This window comes from Acinonyx jubatus, chromosome B1 (assembly GCF_027475565.1).
Source record: "Acinonyx jubatus isolate Ajub_Pintada_27869175 chromosome B1, VMU_Ajub_asm_v1.0, whole genome shotgun sequence".
Taxonomy (NCBI): Eukaryota; Metazoa; Chordata; class Mammalia; order Carnivora; family Felidae; genus Acinonyx; species Acinonyx jubatus.
Genome location: NC_069382.1, coordinates 113,794,816 through 113,811,013, shown reverse-complemented (window position 1 = coordinate 113,811,013; position 16,198 = coordinate 113,794,816).

The following is a 16,198-nucleotide window of genomic DNA, read 5'->3' as shown; positions in this document are numbered from 1 at the left end:
TTTTAATCCTTTTTGTTCATTACTGTGAAAAAATCCATTAAACTGTTCTTGACACAAGGTAGACAGAAAATAAATACGGCGCCTGGGTGGCTCAGTCCTTAAGCATCTGACTTTAGCTCAGGTCATGATCTCACAGTCTGTGAGCACAAGCCTTTCTTCAGGTGAGCTAGCCTGCTTCAGGTGAACATGAACCCCGCTTTGGGTAAAAGCCCTGTTTCAGGTGAACTCAGGCCCCACTTGAGATGAACACATGCCCCGCTTTGGGTGAGCCCCATTTCTCTGGCCCTCGTGGGATTCTCTATCTTTCTCTGACCCTCACTCACTTGCACCCTCTCTCTCTCTCAAAAAAAAATGAATAACTGAATATTAACTCATTTATATTGTCTCTTAATTATTTAATGTGAAGAAAGATTCTTGTGTGTTCACTAATTTAAGAATTTGGAGTTTTACTATAGATTTAGTGGAAGACTCAATATTTGAGGTAATTTGAAAACAACCCTGAAGCTTTTCCAGCTTGGCTATTTATAATTCTAGGTGTATTTTTCCCCCTCATATATCAAAGAGGCTTTTAATGCAGGTCAAATTCAAAGTTCCCTTTCAAAAGCATAGTATGGACTCATTTGAGTACAAAAAATAAATACATATCAAGGCTATTTTTTTATTAACGTTTTTTATTTATTTTTGAGAGGCAGAGAGACAGAGCATGAGTGGGGAAGGGACAGAGAGAGAGGGAGACACAGAATCCAGGCTCCAGGCTTTGAGCTGTCAGCACAAAGTCCAACATAGGGCTTGAGCCCATGAACTGTGAAATAGGCCTCAAGCCTATTTTTTATTTAAAAAGCATGGTTTAAAAATATTTGGGTAAGTCACAAATGAATAAGTGGAATCGTTTCTCATTTTCTAAGAAAATGTTACCTTTAAACTTAAAAATGAGCATGAGAGGGGGCCTGGGTGGCTCAGTCATTTAAGCATCTGACTTTAGCTTAGGTCATGATCTCATGGTTCATGAGTTCGAGCCCCACATCAGGCTCTATGTGGACAGCTCAGAGCCTGGAGCCTACTTTGGATTCTGTGTCTCCTTCTCTCTCTGCCCTTCCTGGCTCATGCTCTCTCCCTCTCTCTTTCTCTCTCTCTCAAAAATAAATAAACATTGAAAAAAATTTTTAATGAGAATGAGAAATTTCAGGAATAAGGATATATGTATATTATATATTATGTAATATATAATATACATATTTTTTTATGAGAAAAACTCAAGTACCTGTTTTCAGGTACTTATTCAATTTTTTCTCAACTGCAATTACACCATGACAATATAGTAGTGTCAGCAATAATACCAAACTGAATTTTATAGTATGTTGGGAAAAAGCCCCAAATTTTTTATTTATGTTAAGCAGTCTTTACTTTTCCTTTCAGGAAATTCAAACAATGCAACTCAATAAAACACAAATATATCTTATGATGTTACTCACTACAGAGAAAAAAGGAATGCAAATATATTTAAATGTATACAGACTTTTATATTTAATTTTTTGGCCACATGTGCCCTAATAATTAAAAAAAAAACCCACATACACAAAGTTTCCATATGTTTTCTGTCTTTTCCTGCTCCCATTTTGGCCAGTCAACTTTTTAAATTTGTTTTTCCCCTCTATTACCTAATTGTTTCATTTCAGTATTTACATTTTCAATACAGTTTTATAGTTAGCTATACTTTCAACTTTTCCACAGAAGGACAATTTGTTTTATATGCCCATTTTAAAGTTTCAAAGTTAAACATTGAAAGGTAGGGGGTGGGTGGGACAACGTGTTCCCTCTTCCAGTATTTCTGCCCACATGCACCCAAAAAGTAGAAACTGTATTAAAAAGTGGAACTTGGGCACCTGGGTGACTCAGTTGGTTGAGCGTCTGACTTCAGCTCAGGTCACAATTTCACAGTTTGTGGGTTCAAGCCCTGCGTCAGGCTCTGTGCTGACAGCTCAGAGCCTGGAGCCTGCTTCGGATTGTGTGTCTCCCTCTCTCTATGCCACTCCCCCATTCATGCTCTGTGTCTCTGTGTCTCAAAAATAAAATAAACATTTAAAAAAAAAAAAGTGAAACTTGACCTTTCTTCCATTTGTTTATCACACCCACCCAGCAAGAATACTGACATAATTGATTGGTGAAACTGAGAAGAGAGTCATTTGCACTTGTTTGGCTTAAATATAGTTCCTCTTCTCCTCTTTGAGATCTGTTTGTCTTGAGGAAGTGTGTGTTTCTTCCTAGGCTCCTCCATGAGGTAAATGTCCCTTGTTCAAGGCATCTGACCAGGAGAGGGCATTTCAGAGCCTTCACTGAAGGCCCACATTTCTGAGGTCCCAGCTCCAGGGCCTAACAGGTACAGGAGAGATTCTGGATAAGTGTTTCTGTTCTGAAGACCTCAACTCTCCTTTAGAGGAAAAGTTCTGATCTGTATGTAGATCTGGGAGAAGGGAGTTAAGAAAATAGTTCCAGTCATAGATCAAGCTGCATGCTTTAATCCAATATTACCAATAATAAAACCAATATTTCAACAAGGTTTAAATGTCTTTTTGACTAAACATGTATCTGACTGATCACTCTATGTATTCTCAGTGCATTCAGCACATGGAGAAGAATGTGGAGTTAGTTGGGATGGATAATCATTCTCATATCAGAACAGTGGGTAGAATTTGGGTAGGTGAATATAAGAAGCAGGGGATGATATGAGTAGAAGGAATAGAAGTGCATAGAATGGTTCTGCAGTATGTGTTTGTGAACAATATGTCCTTTACGGCTGAAGCTTAGGATGCTTTTTGGGCTTTGATGGAAAAAACATTTCCACCAAAATATAGACTAATGTTAGTTTATATTCTTTGCAAGAAAAGACCATGGAAGATTTTGAATTGACAGAGTCAGTTACTAAAAGGTAATATATGTATGTGTATATATATATATATATATATATATATATATATATATATATATGAATTGTGTGAAGGAGAGTCTGAGGACAGGGATAGGAATAATGAGAGAGGTTTGGAGGGAAGAAAAACAGGAGAAAATTAGACCAGTCATCCTATGCAGCTTAAGAGCAATAAAAGTTTGCACTGAAGTGGTCAACATACAAGAGATGTATGAGGGATATATTTTAGCAATAGATCAACAAAATTTGCCTACTGATTGGTTGTGAACGGTAAGAAAGAGAAGCAGGATTTTACAAAATTTTAAACCATGTGAATGGATCAACTTAAAGAATATATATAATGTATATATATATATATATTATATATATTTTTTTTACCTTTTCTTTTCTTCTTTTTTTCATCTTTCTTTCCTTTTCTTAGTTTTGTAGCACTCTAAATTATTGTGTGCATGTTAAATGCAGTAGCCCCCTCCCCTTATCCAGTTTTGCTTTCCTTGGATTCAGTTACCTGCGGTCCAGAAACAGATGATCCTCTGACATGTCAGACATCCCCTGACATCCCCTGACAATATGTCAGAAAGTCATTAGTAGCCTAACTCTACCTCACAACACCTGTATCATTTGCCTCACCTCACGTCATCTCGTAGGCATTTTATCCTCTCACATCGTCACTAGAAGAAGGGTGAGTGCAGTACAATAAGATATTTTGAGAAAGAGAGAGACCATATTCACATAACCTTTATTACAGTATATTGTTATGATTGCTCTATTTTATTAGTTATTGATAATCTCTTACTTTGCCTGGTTTATAAATTACACTTTATCATTGGTATATGTATGTATAGGAATAAACATTATGTGTGGGGTTTGGTACCAGTCACAGTTTCAGGCATTCACTGGGGGATCTGGGAGTCTTGGAATGTATCTTCCATTGGGAAGGGGGGATTACTGTACATCTTTTTAATTTTAATCTTTTCATTTAATCTTCACAGTGATTCTATGGAGACAGATTTTAGCTAATTCATTGCTTTAATGACTAATTAATTCAAGCTTTAGAGAGCTTGAGTAACTTTCCTGAGGTCACCAACTGGCAAGTGTAGGCACTTGTGTTGGAATTCAGATCAGTCTGAATCAGAAGATAATGCTCTTCATCTTTAAAGGGAAATTGCTTATTCACAGCACTTCTGACATCAAATGTGTGTGTTTTCCACACCAAGAACCTCTCCATTTCTCTGTGGACACAACTGGGTGTCCTACTATTTAGCTCATTCTGAAACCAACTACTCAGAGTTGGCACAGGCCACACAGGTTAAATGTTCAGTCCCGTAAGACGCCTCCCATCCCTCCCCCCGGACCCCCTTCAGATGCCAATCACAAATAGTAGATCTCCAAGTACTCATACTTCTGTCTGGCTTGGCTAAAATTGGGAGTTCCCATGATCCCCTTCTTAGTTTGTATAATTTTCTGTAATGGCTCACAGAACTCAGTGAGATATTTTACTTACTATTACTGTTTTATTATAAAGGATATTTTAAAGGATACAAATAAATAGTCAGATGATGAGATGTACAGGGCGAGGTCTGGAAGCATCCTGAGTGCAAGAGTTTCTGTCCTTGTGGAATTTGGGGCACACCCCTCTCCTGGCATGTGGCTGCATTCACCAACCTGGAATCTCTCTGAATCTCCTTATTTACAGTTGCTTTTGGAGATTCCATTACTTAAGCATGGGTGATTAAATCATTGGCTATTGGCAATTAACTTGATCCCCAGCCTCATTTCCTTTTCTAGAGATCTTGCGTGGGGTTGAAGGCAAGTTCCAATCCTCTAATCTCACCAGTCAGTTCCTTTGGTAACCAGCACCCATCATCCAAAAGTCACTTCATTAGCATACATTTATTGTATGTTTGAAAGGGACTTGCGAATAATAAAGAATGATCCCAGGGCACTTGGGTGGCTCAGTCGCTTATGAGTCTGGCTCTTGGTTTTGGCCCAGGTCACTATCTCACAGTTTTGTGAGTTCAAGCCCCGCATTGGGCTCTGTGCTGACAGTAAGGAGCCTTTGGGATTCTCTCTCTCTCTCTCTGCCCTTCCCCAGCTCAAGCTTTCTCTCAAAAATAAATAAATAAACTTAAAAAAAAAACTGTTTAAAAAAGAATGTTCCCTTCACCCTTGCCACTCAAGAAATTCCAAGGGTTTTCGAAGTTCTGTGCCAAGAAGCAGAGATGAATACCAAATATATATTCTTTTTTTAAAAAATTTTTAATGTTTATTTATTTTTGAAAAAGAGAGAGACAGTCTCTGAAAGAGACAGAGAGAAAGTGGGGGAGGGGCAGAGAGAGACAGAGGCACAGAATCCGAAGCAGGCTCCAGGCTCTGAACTGTCAGCACAGAGCCCCATGTGGAGCCTGAATTAGTCTTTTTTTTTAATATAAAAATTTTTAATTATATTGCTTATGTCACAGTAGCACAACCTTCATATGATAATCATATTTTTGGAAGAAGGTGATTTCCATGTGAGGTGCCTGCAACACTGTAGAGAAACCTAGCAAGCTGTTGGAAATATAGGCTTAGGTACTCAGTTTGGCAGTCATCTATGGAAAGGTGAGAGGAAAACTATGGAAATGGTTGATACCATCAAGAGAATGTCTGCAAAGTGAGCTGAGAGGAAACATGCTGGTGAGAGGAGCTTAGGGAGTGCCTACATGGAAGGACCAGGTGGAGCACTCATAATTCCTTGGGGCATTTCTCGTGATTTAGTCCATGAATCACCGAATCACTGCATTAATTATATCTAATGTCGTAGAGGATTTAAAAAAAGTGTTTCTTTTTATTTTTTTTAATCCCAGAGAAAACTTACTTGGGATAAAGAAATTATTGGAGATGCATTTATAGTTAATAAACCTTTGCATTTGCAGAATTAGTAGAAGTACATTGAGTTATAAAATTACATCATGACCACTGGGGTGATGGAATGTTGCAATCTGAAAATTGCCATGCCAGTGACAGAATCATTTACTCAGTTTATTATTTCACTGATTAGGTCATGACTCTTTAACTTATCAACTATTTATTGATTTCATACTCTGCTCAAGACAAGAAATCCACAGATTGACGAAAAGTAAGATTTCAAAAGTACTCTCAATCAATAACATGCAAACTCCTGCATGTTTTTGAAATGTAAAGTTCCTTGAGAAACACCTAACCAAATGTTTGTCTGGCCACAACTCCTTGGATGGAGTATGTAGGACATTAATGTAAGGAAGTTAAACTAGGTATTTGGGCTGAATTATGTCCCACCTGCCCAAATTCATATGGTGAAGCTCCAACCCACAAATGTCGATAAGATTTTCAAGGAAGTGAATGAGGGAAAATAAGGCCCTAGGTGTGAAGCCCTAATTCAGGATAACTGATGTCTTCCTAAGAAGAAAGAGAGACAGCAGGCACTCATCACACATGGTTGACTATATGAAGAGTATAGGCTAAGGAGGCCTCAGAAGAGCCAACCCTGCTCGTGTCTTGATCTTGGACTTCCAGCTTCCAGGACTGTGAGAAAAGAAATTCCTGTCATTTAATCCACCTAGTATTTTGCTATGGTAGTCCTACCAAACAAATATACTATGAAACTGGGAACTTACCTTTAAAGAGAGTAGCACTCTAACTGATATTAGAGGGGATTTTTAGGTTGAGGATATGAAACAAATACTGTTTAGATTCTGATAAAATAGACCAGTCTCTTGAAAAATTTAAGCTGAAGTGTAGGTTTTGTGGTTCACTGGGTGGAGGAGATGGGCAGCATTGAGCCTCTGACCAGTTACATTAGTTTTCATTGTTGAAGCAGTGGGCATAAACCAGATTAATATTTAATTGTGAAATATCTTGCCTTTGGTGCATAGAGGAAAAAAAAGGGGAAGGCCATTAGAAAGACTTTGGCTTCTCTCTTCTGATTTTGTAACCATATCTATGGTGATAGGCAAAGCTATTTTAAAATAATGAACATATAAAATGCAAGCCACCCACATTTATCCTTTCACAAGAACTTGTAAAGATGCCTGAAAAGCACACAAAAATGCTCCTTTTAATATTTTTAGGAAGATAGCTTAAGGTTGTTTTCAAAGTTTCAAGATCCAAATGCAAAAGACTGTACTTCTTTACAAGTGGTTTAATCCCGCGGGTAGTGTGGTTATAATCCAGATGACTCTCTTGAGGGGCACAGAGAAGCAATGCCAATTTTTTTTGTGTGTTGAAAGGACCATAAAGGAGAAACAGATCATACTTTGTGGGTTGATAAATAGCTCAACACACACAGCCAGAAGAATGAACACTATGCACGTTGCACAGCTAACTTTTTTTTAAAGGCAGAAATGGGGGAGAATAGTTGTGGATTTTGTTATTTCTCCACTCTGACCCCTCGCTTGGTGAGATGGAAGGGATATAAAAGGATAGGTCAGAATTTAAAATGTGACATGAAAGAAAAGTTTAGAATATGACAAATATCTGAGTATGGAATTTAATTTACATTTTTTCAATTTCCGTTTTAAAATGAAAAATTGAAAGTGGCTTCAGAAATTATTAGAAGCAAACTTTGGTGGTCTCTTTTAGATGACACGTGAAAGGAAAATTGCAGTAAAAACATAAAGCTGAAAGTTCACTTTGTTTGGGCTGATTTTATCTTTGATAGATGACTTTGGGAAGGTTCGATTTGCAGAAGAGCTCACTCTAATAGTGTGTAAGGAGTGCAAGATATGGGGATTTGTAGATTATAAAAGTGCACCAGTTGCATGTAAAAGCCTCAGTTATGAATTCTCTGAGAAGTTCAAGATTATTCATATGCAAACCCTTCCCCTCTCATGCTATCTTCTCTTCCTTTTTCTTTTGTTGTGCAAAGCATTCATTAATAGTAAAGGAACACATACTTGCTTTTAATAGACACGATCTTTGTGACCCTGGGGAAAGATTGGTGGTGATATTGTCTTCGCTCTTATCCTCAAGAATTGTCTGTTCTAGATTGGGCTGAATGAAATTTTTATTTTCTCACATAAGTGAAAACACTGTTTCTTAAACACATCAAAGCCCATTTGAATTGGGTCACATCATAATTTATTTTATCAAACAGATTTTAATTTTTTCCAGATTTAAAAAATTTCCAGATTATTCCATATTTTATGTGCCAAATTCTGCCCTCAATTAGGCACATGCAGCTAATTGCACACACATAACTGAGGGCAGAGTTTGGCATTTAGAGTTTAAAGTCTCTGAAGCTCTGAATTTTTTTCTTGGAAAAGCAGAGACTTTAAACCATAAATTAAAAAAAAATCTTCAAAATTATTGACATCACTTTTCCAAAGTTGCTTTCAAGCACTGATTAGTTAATTTGCCACCCCCTGGTGTGATCACTCTTAATTATCTTTCTTACAGAGACAATCCTCATACAAATGACCTTTTTATTTGCTTGCAGCCACACAACCAAGACAGTGATAGAAATAAGCTTAAAATTTAGCATTCTAGGTCTGTGCTCTGTGATGATAGATGGAACTATTCATTAACATTACATAATTGTGTGATAAATTTGTTATTTTCTTGATTATTGCCTCTTTTATTACTCATACTTTCTTATACTTTTTTCCCCTAATTATAAAGTTAATATTGGAAATAATGTCAGCAATAACAAAAAGTGTAGGGAGTAAGATAATCACTTGAATTCCTACCACTATAAAAGGGTCATTTATATTTTGTTGCATATTATCTTAGGAATGCCATCTGACTTTTTCTCTAATTCTGTATTGATAGCATACTAGACATATCATTGTAACCAGCCTCTTCCCCCCCCCCCCCCACCCAGGGAAATATTGGAGGTCTTTTTATGTGAAGGAATACAGATACCTCTTTTAAAGTCCATACACTATCTTGTTGGACCAGCAAATCTCCAGCCAGTCAATTATTTTCACAAAAAGAAATGTGCTTCTTTGCTGCTAACTCGGTCATTATGAACGCCTTTGTTTATTGTGATTAATAACTGGACCTCTATTTTCTTTTAATTATGTCAAAGATCCCAGATTTCCACAAAATCTATTTGTTCTTTTGAAAAACTACCATTCTGAGTTCCATATCCATAGAATTATACTCAGACTTGAAACTTGAAAATGCTGTGACAATGGAAAATATGAATAACATAGGTATGTGAAGTCCTCAGAAAATTGTTAAATATATATATTATACCCATCTTTAACCTGATGATCTGCCAAACATGTTCAAATTGATAGGGATTTTGAGTTCTATCTCCATTTCTTTTTCTTATCAATTCTTAGGAAGTTAGAGTAAAGCAATGGAATGGAAAATCTTGGGTAATCTATACTTTGAGTAATTAATTGGTAAACACTAAATTTAGAGTGGAGTGTTTATGCTTATATAAATAGTGCTTGAAAAATTGAAAGACACTCCATACAGGCTCTGCACATTACCTAAGTTCTGTTCTCTGTTCCTCCCCCTCTTCAACTCCTAAAATGTTTCCAATCTACTGCCCTCATAAAAACTCAGATGTATTACCAGCCTCGCATTCTTCACCCTTTAGATCTCATTCTCTGTTGCCTGCTTAGGGACATTGCTCTAGCAATATTCCCTTATCCCACCATCATCATAAAATTTTTCTACTCTACTGAATTACTCTCATGAATATATAAATACACAATTTTTTCTCTTTATCTTAAAAAATATTCCTCTTCACTTATTTTACACTCCACTTACCACTCCATTTCTTGGCTCCCCTTTGGAGCAAAAGAGTTACCTTTACTCCTTGATTTCAATTCTTCTTCCTTTTTCTTTTAAAGCAATTTAAGCAAGCTTTCTTCCTCATGAATCCAAAAATTGTTCTTCTTGAGGTCACCGGTGACTTCCATGATCCTAAATATGATGGTCAATTCTCAATCCTCATCTAACTTGACATGTGAGTCTCATTTGACACATCTGATAACTCACTCTTCCTTAATAAACTGTTCACTTGGTTTCCAGAATGTCATTCTCTTTTCATTTTCTTCCCATTGTGCTGATTGCTTCTTCTCAGTCTCCTTGGTTGAATCCTCTTCTTCCTGACTTCTTAATTTTGGAATATTAGATTGTTTTCTCTCCCCATCTTGCCTCCTTTTTATATACACTCATGGCCTTAAATGTCCTCTATACAATAATTACCTCATATTCACACCTGTAAGACCATCTTTCTTCCATACCTAATGTTCATGCATCCATTATTATTTCCACTCAGATGTCCAATACCTCTCAAACTCAACATGTCCAATAATGAACCCCTAATCCTCACCCATGCACAATTATGCCTCACTAATCTCAGTTCTGGCAACTTTGTCCCACTATTGTTTATGACAACTAGAAAACCATTGTTGAGTACTTTTTTTTTTCATACCTCACATTAATCTTTCAGGAAAACTTGTTAGCTCTAATTTCAAAATATATTCAGATTTTGCCCATTTCTTACCTCCTCCACTGAGTACTAGAATCCCTAATCAGTTTCCCATTATTCTTGTCCCTTTAGAATCTATTGTCAACAAATAAGCTAAGTGAGCCTCTTAAAACCCAAATCATAACATGATGCTTTTCTACTTAAAATCCTGAAATAGCTCCCCATTTTACTCAAGGTAAAAAGTATAGTCCATACAATGAATACAAAGCTAGAACCTTCCTTTTCCTCTCTGACTTCTACTCTCTTCCTAGTTCTCCAGCAATCAGAGCAAACTCCTTGCTATTCTTCACATATACAGGGGACTGTTCCACTTTGAGATCTTTCCTTGGGTATTCCTTTCACCTGGAATGTTCTTCTCCCAGATATCTGCTTGGATAACACTTTTGTCTCCTTCAAGTCTTTGACTAAATCCTCCTTTCTAAATGAAGCCTACTCTGATTAATTTATTTAATACTACAGTCTCTTTCTCCCATGTTTGCTATATGCTGTAGTGTGTGTGTGTGTGTGTGTGTGTTTCAAAGCATTTATTATCTTTGAAAATCCTATATTGACTTAAAATATGTTTCTTGTTTAATTTGTCTGCCTCCACTAGAATATTTGTCTTGCATATATCCTTGAGGACAGGAATCTTTGTTGTGAGTGGTGGAACTATGGGTAAATATCTCATTATTAAAATTATAAATGAAATAACTAACTAGATAAATCCAAACTTGAATACACCAATGATGAGAATATATCATGAATAATAGATTGGTTAATTCAAATCTATGCATGATTTTCAATGAAATTCAAATGAAATTCAATGAAATTCAAAATTCAAAAATTCAAAAAATAAAAAACAAAGGCAAACCAGGATAAAAAAGAAGAATATTAGTATTTTTAGTTTATAAGTTTTCCTCCTCTTTATAAGATTTTGGGAAAGCAGTAAAGAGGCTACAAATGTTCCTGTTTGAATCTTGACTTAAGATTGGTTAAGGATTATGCTAATTTGGGGATATAAAGGGAGAATTTTTGGCTTTGAAATATAAATGTATACATCATTGGCCCATCCCATTAACACTTCTGAAATTTCCCTTCAGCTGTAGCTGATTAGCAACTAAAAATGTCAAGGTTTATTTTGAGAATATTGGAGACTACTCTAAGGCCTTGAAACAATTAGTTGCTCAAGGCCTCATTAAGAAAGAGAGTGTATATATATATATATATATATATATATATATATAAAGCTATAAGACTTGGCTAGTCAAGAAAGCAAAATGCTTTTGAGCATTTTATTCAGTGAGGTAAATTAGTGTGCTTTGTTTCAACTGGTTAACCAAATGTTGAAAGTATGGCAGACTACTTTTGGAAGGAATGAAAACTTCTCTGGTTGGGGGGGAGGCTGGGTAAATGAAATGTCAAGCCCATCTAAAGTTACTTTGTTGCAAAGACTAGTTGCTATGCCTTACTGATTTTGATGACAAGTATTTGTAGCAAAAAAGAGTAGTCTTTGAGAACTTATTTTTTAAATATTATTTAATTCCAGCATTTAATGAAGTAGCTAATGATTGAAAGGAAGAAACCTTAAGTCACATTAAATTTAAATGTTGGCTGTAAAACAAGAGAGCATATTTAGGTATACAACAAATGAGGGTAAAATTGTTTTTAGAGCTTAAAAACATAAGGCAGTTTTGAATACCATTTGTTGGGGTTTGTGAGGACCCCAAATAAAACAGTTCTCTTCTCCTTTGTAAGGGTAGACAAAGGAATCATATTGATGGAAATAAAAATGCTAGCTCTATTCACTAATCAAAATCTGGTCTGATGACTGCGTTTAGATACACAGCCTCAATTGCCTTCCTAACACCTTGCTTCCACTAGACACACTTACTCGTCCAGCATCAGCAATGCATGGTAACTACAGACCTCACTCAAGGACTGGATATTTGCCACGTGATAGAGATCAGACCTTAAGTCAGGGTCCCTGAATAGATAGCTCCAGAGAGAGAGAAAAAGAGGAAAAGGCTGCGGTAAACTTGCTTAGTGACTTTTCTCACATCCACCAGTTAGACCAATTGATTCTCCTTTCACAGGGAAGGCTAAGTTGGGATAGAAAGAAAGATTGAAGGTTTTGTTGTTGTTGTTGTTTTGTTTTGTTTTGTTTTTGTTTTTACTTTTTGTTTTTGTTTTTTTGTTTTGTTTTTTGTTTTGTAGTTAAAGCCTTCCAGGCTGGAAACAGGAGGAATGGAGAATACACTCCCCTACCGACCCCCAAGAAAACACCTTATTCATCATGTATATGTGGTCTATTTATGCCATGTGTTTCAAAATGTGTGTGTTAGCAGGAAGAGGGAAATGGGGATTGTATTTCACAATTTCCACCACTATTTTTCAAATAATTACACAGAGAGTTGCAAATCAGACATTCACACATTGTTGGCATGTACACTGCTATGAATTAATGTTTATGAGTTGATGGCTCAGCCATGGATGAAGGAGAAAGAGGGAAGTGCAGCGTGTTTTTATTAATGAGCAGAGACCAGAATGTTGATAAAATTTTTCGCCTCTGCTGAAGACAGCACTGCTGCCATCTGCTGGATTATGAGAAGGCCTAACGCAACAGGAAGGAGTCCGTTCTGTTTATCGCCCTCCCACATACGAGGCATTATGCTAAATGTCAAGGTGGGGGCATCTAAAGATAGCAGATCATGTTCTCAGCCTTCAGAGAGCTGGGCATTCAGCAGAGGAGAGAGATCTTGCTCAGGAGACTATGATAAGTGTGGCCCTAAGGGCCATGAGATGGTGGGATCCACTACCATGTGGAGTAACAGACAAAGATTTACAGAAGAGGTGACCTGAGTTTATGCTGGAAGCAAACAGAAGTAGGGTTGGACAAGGAATGATGAGGGGAAGGGAATTCTAAGTGGGCACTGCTCCAAACAACTTAATTGTACTGGCTCATGAAGACTCTAATGGAAGTTCCTACTCTTTTTAGGAATAATCTCTTTTAATTCTCTTTTATGATCAGCTTCTCCTTAGTCTGTAATTATTCTCAGCCATTGATCAGACTGTTTACTATTCCTAGTCAGAAGAAATACCTCCCTAATAATTGAAGTTATGGGTATGCCATAACTGGCATGGCATGTCCCTCCCTCACAATGCCCTAGTGGGTTATCTCCCATGTTCTGCCCTGAAAAATACACAGTTCAATGAATTCAATAAACTTCAGTTCAATGAATTTCTTTGGTCTGTGGTTTACCATAGCATAAGTTTATGAGGTTGAGTTTTACAAATTCCATTTTAATCAGATATTATTTTTAACCTAAGTAAACTCTACATACCACAAATCAAGCTTTCACCAGTTTAGAAACCATCTATAACTCATAAGTGCAATTAGGTTGAAAACGATGCTGAGATTTCACACAATCGTCCAACACTTATGATTTTTATATTCTGTGTCTCTAGTCCCTGAATAGTGGTCAGCTGGATATTTCCCTGTTGTAAGCTGTGGTATGTTAAGGAACCAGCAAGTTAAAAAGTAATGTCTTTTCTTTTGGCAACAGCAGAATAAAATGTAGATAACTGAAACCATTGTCAACATTAGGTTTGACATATGACAGATGGTACTTTCAGGTTGCAGATAAGAAAGTACACAGAACTGTTCTGTCTGAATTTTATTTGACTTCCTGTGGTCATCAAAACGGGTTTCTTTCAGTCTTTGTGTCAGTGAAGTTTGGTTTGCTTGGGACTTGAGTGATAAACCTGTCAAATACAACAAAATTTGTGATTCCATTGAGCCCTATCATAAAAATCAGGATTGAAACCTGACAAACTTAGTGAAATTCCCTGATTCTGGGGCAAGAGCTTATTATATAGATTTGGGTGTCTGCACATATGTTTTAAAAAAAACCTCTTTTTTTAAATACATTTGTGTTTAAGACTCCTTCAGTAAAGGGTTTGTAACAGTAAATAAATACAATGGAAAACAAGTTGAAACAAACGTTTTAAATTTATTTATCCACTTTAGTGTTTAAAATACTCTATTCTCCACCCAAAGTTACATTTTTTCCACCACAATCTCTTCTTTTTAAATCCAAATATTCTTAACATTAATTTAGAAGATGTGCTAAGCCATGCCAAGGAAGATGAGACAAAACTATAAAATCAGTTAAAAGGTGTAAGGAAATGAACCAAACTAGAAGCAATGCCAGCATCCAGGACAATGTGGAAAAACTAGACAAAGACAATGCTTTGGAGAAGTAACAGACTAAAAGTAATGACATCTTCCTGTTAAGCCACAAAGAGGCATAATAGTATCTTGGTCTTGGATGCCTTACAGTTTATCTGAGGAGATAGAGCGTTTTCAGATGTAATAAATGATAATGCAAAATAGCAGGCACTGGGTGAGATAGGCAGCAGGCATAATTGAGAATGGATTGGGAAGAGGGTAGAGCTTAATTTGGGTCTTCCTCCTCTGTCTCAACTTTTATTTTAAATTATGAAATATTATAAATAATGGAATTGAATATACAGTGATATGCAGAACAGATATTAATTATTTCACAGTAACTACCATTTGTTAAATATTATGTGTTGAGCATTGTGGTCAAGTGCTTTATATGCATCGTTTTACTCAAACTTTGCAATTTTTCTATGCCTTAAATACTATTTTCCCCCCAAATTACAAATGGCAACTTCAGAGAGGTAAACAAAGTGCCCAAAGTCACATAGCTATTACATGGCAGAGCCCAGACTCAAAGAAAAACCTGTTTGATTCTGAAGCCCAAACTCTAGACCATGCAGTTAGTTCCGAAATATAGCTAATGATCAATTATCTGCATGCCATAATAAGACAGTCAAAGTTATGGTACCAAGAATTTCCTTCCTAACATGAAGCATATGTTAGTTTGAAAAGGAATTCCCCCAAATGGTAATTGTCAAAACTATTTAACAAACATGGGAGATTGTTTACCGTATAGTGTCAAAAGTAAAAAGAATAATATAATGAAAGTGTTCACTATGTTTGCAATTATGTTAAAACTATGTATGCATATAGACAAAACACTGAAAGAGAAATTTAAATGGAAATAGTTTTGTTGAAATGGTCAGAAGCAAAGATAAGTTTTTCTTTAAAAATCTTGTCTAACGTTGAGATTTGGTCATCAATATTTTTAAAATTAAATCAGAAAAATTAAAGCTATTAAACTAATTCAATGAGTGAAACTTAAAGGATATTGCTGGAAAGAAATCATTCTCAAAAAAAAAAAAACAGAGCTTTTTTTAAAACATGAAGTCAGTTTGGGAGGTCAGGAAATAAATGAAATTCTCTGTCAGATAAAGTTTAGTTTATGAAGAGGGATACTTTAATTTTTTTACTAGAAAGTAATGTTTATTTTTCCTCTTCAGAAATTTGCATTAAATTTGCCATTTTAGCAGGAACATTTATAAAATAGGATCTCATACTCCTTCCTCCCTCTTCCCACACCTTGCTCTGTGTCTCATCCCACCCAGTTTCTACAAACAGGAATCTTGTATTTTTGTTGAGTTCTTCACCACACCCTTTGTCTGAGAAACTCTACTTGGCCTCTAGGACTCACAAAGGAACAAGAGTTTTCCAAGGAAGAAGGAAATAATATGACTTTATTTTTTTCAGGCCTTAACAGTTTCTTGAGTGTGAGAACTGATTGATGGTTCTTCATGTTTGAGGGAAGTATGGGGCAAAGGTCTCAATAAAGCTAGAGATGGAACTTGTAGGTAGTGATAATTAGAGATAATTTACCATTTTGTTTTGTTCTCATGCGTTTCTCTGTTAGGGTAGTGAAAAATTG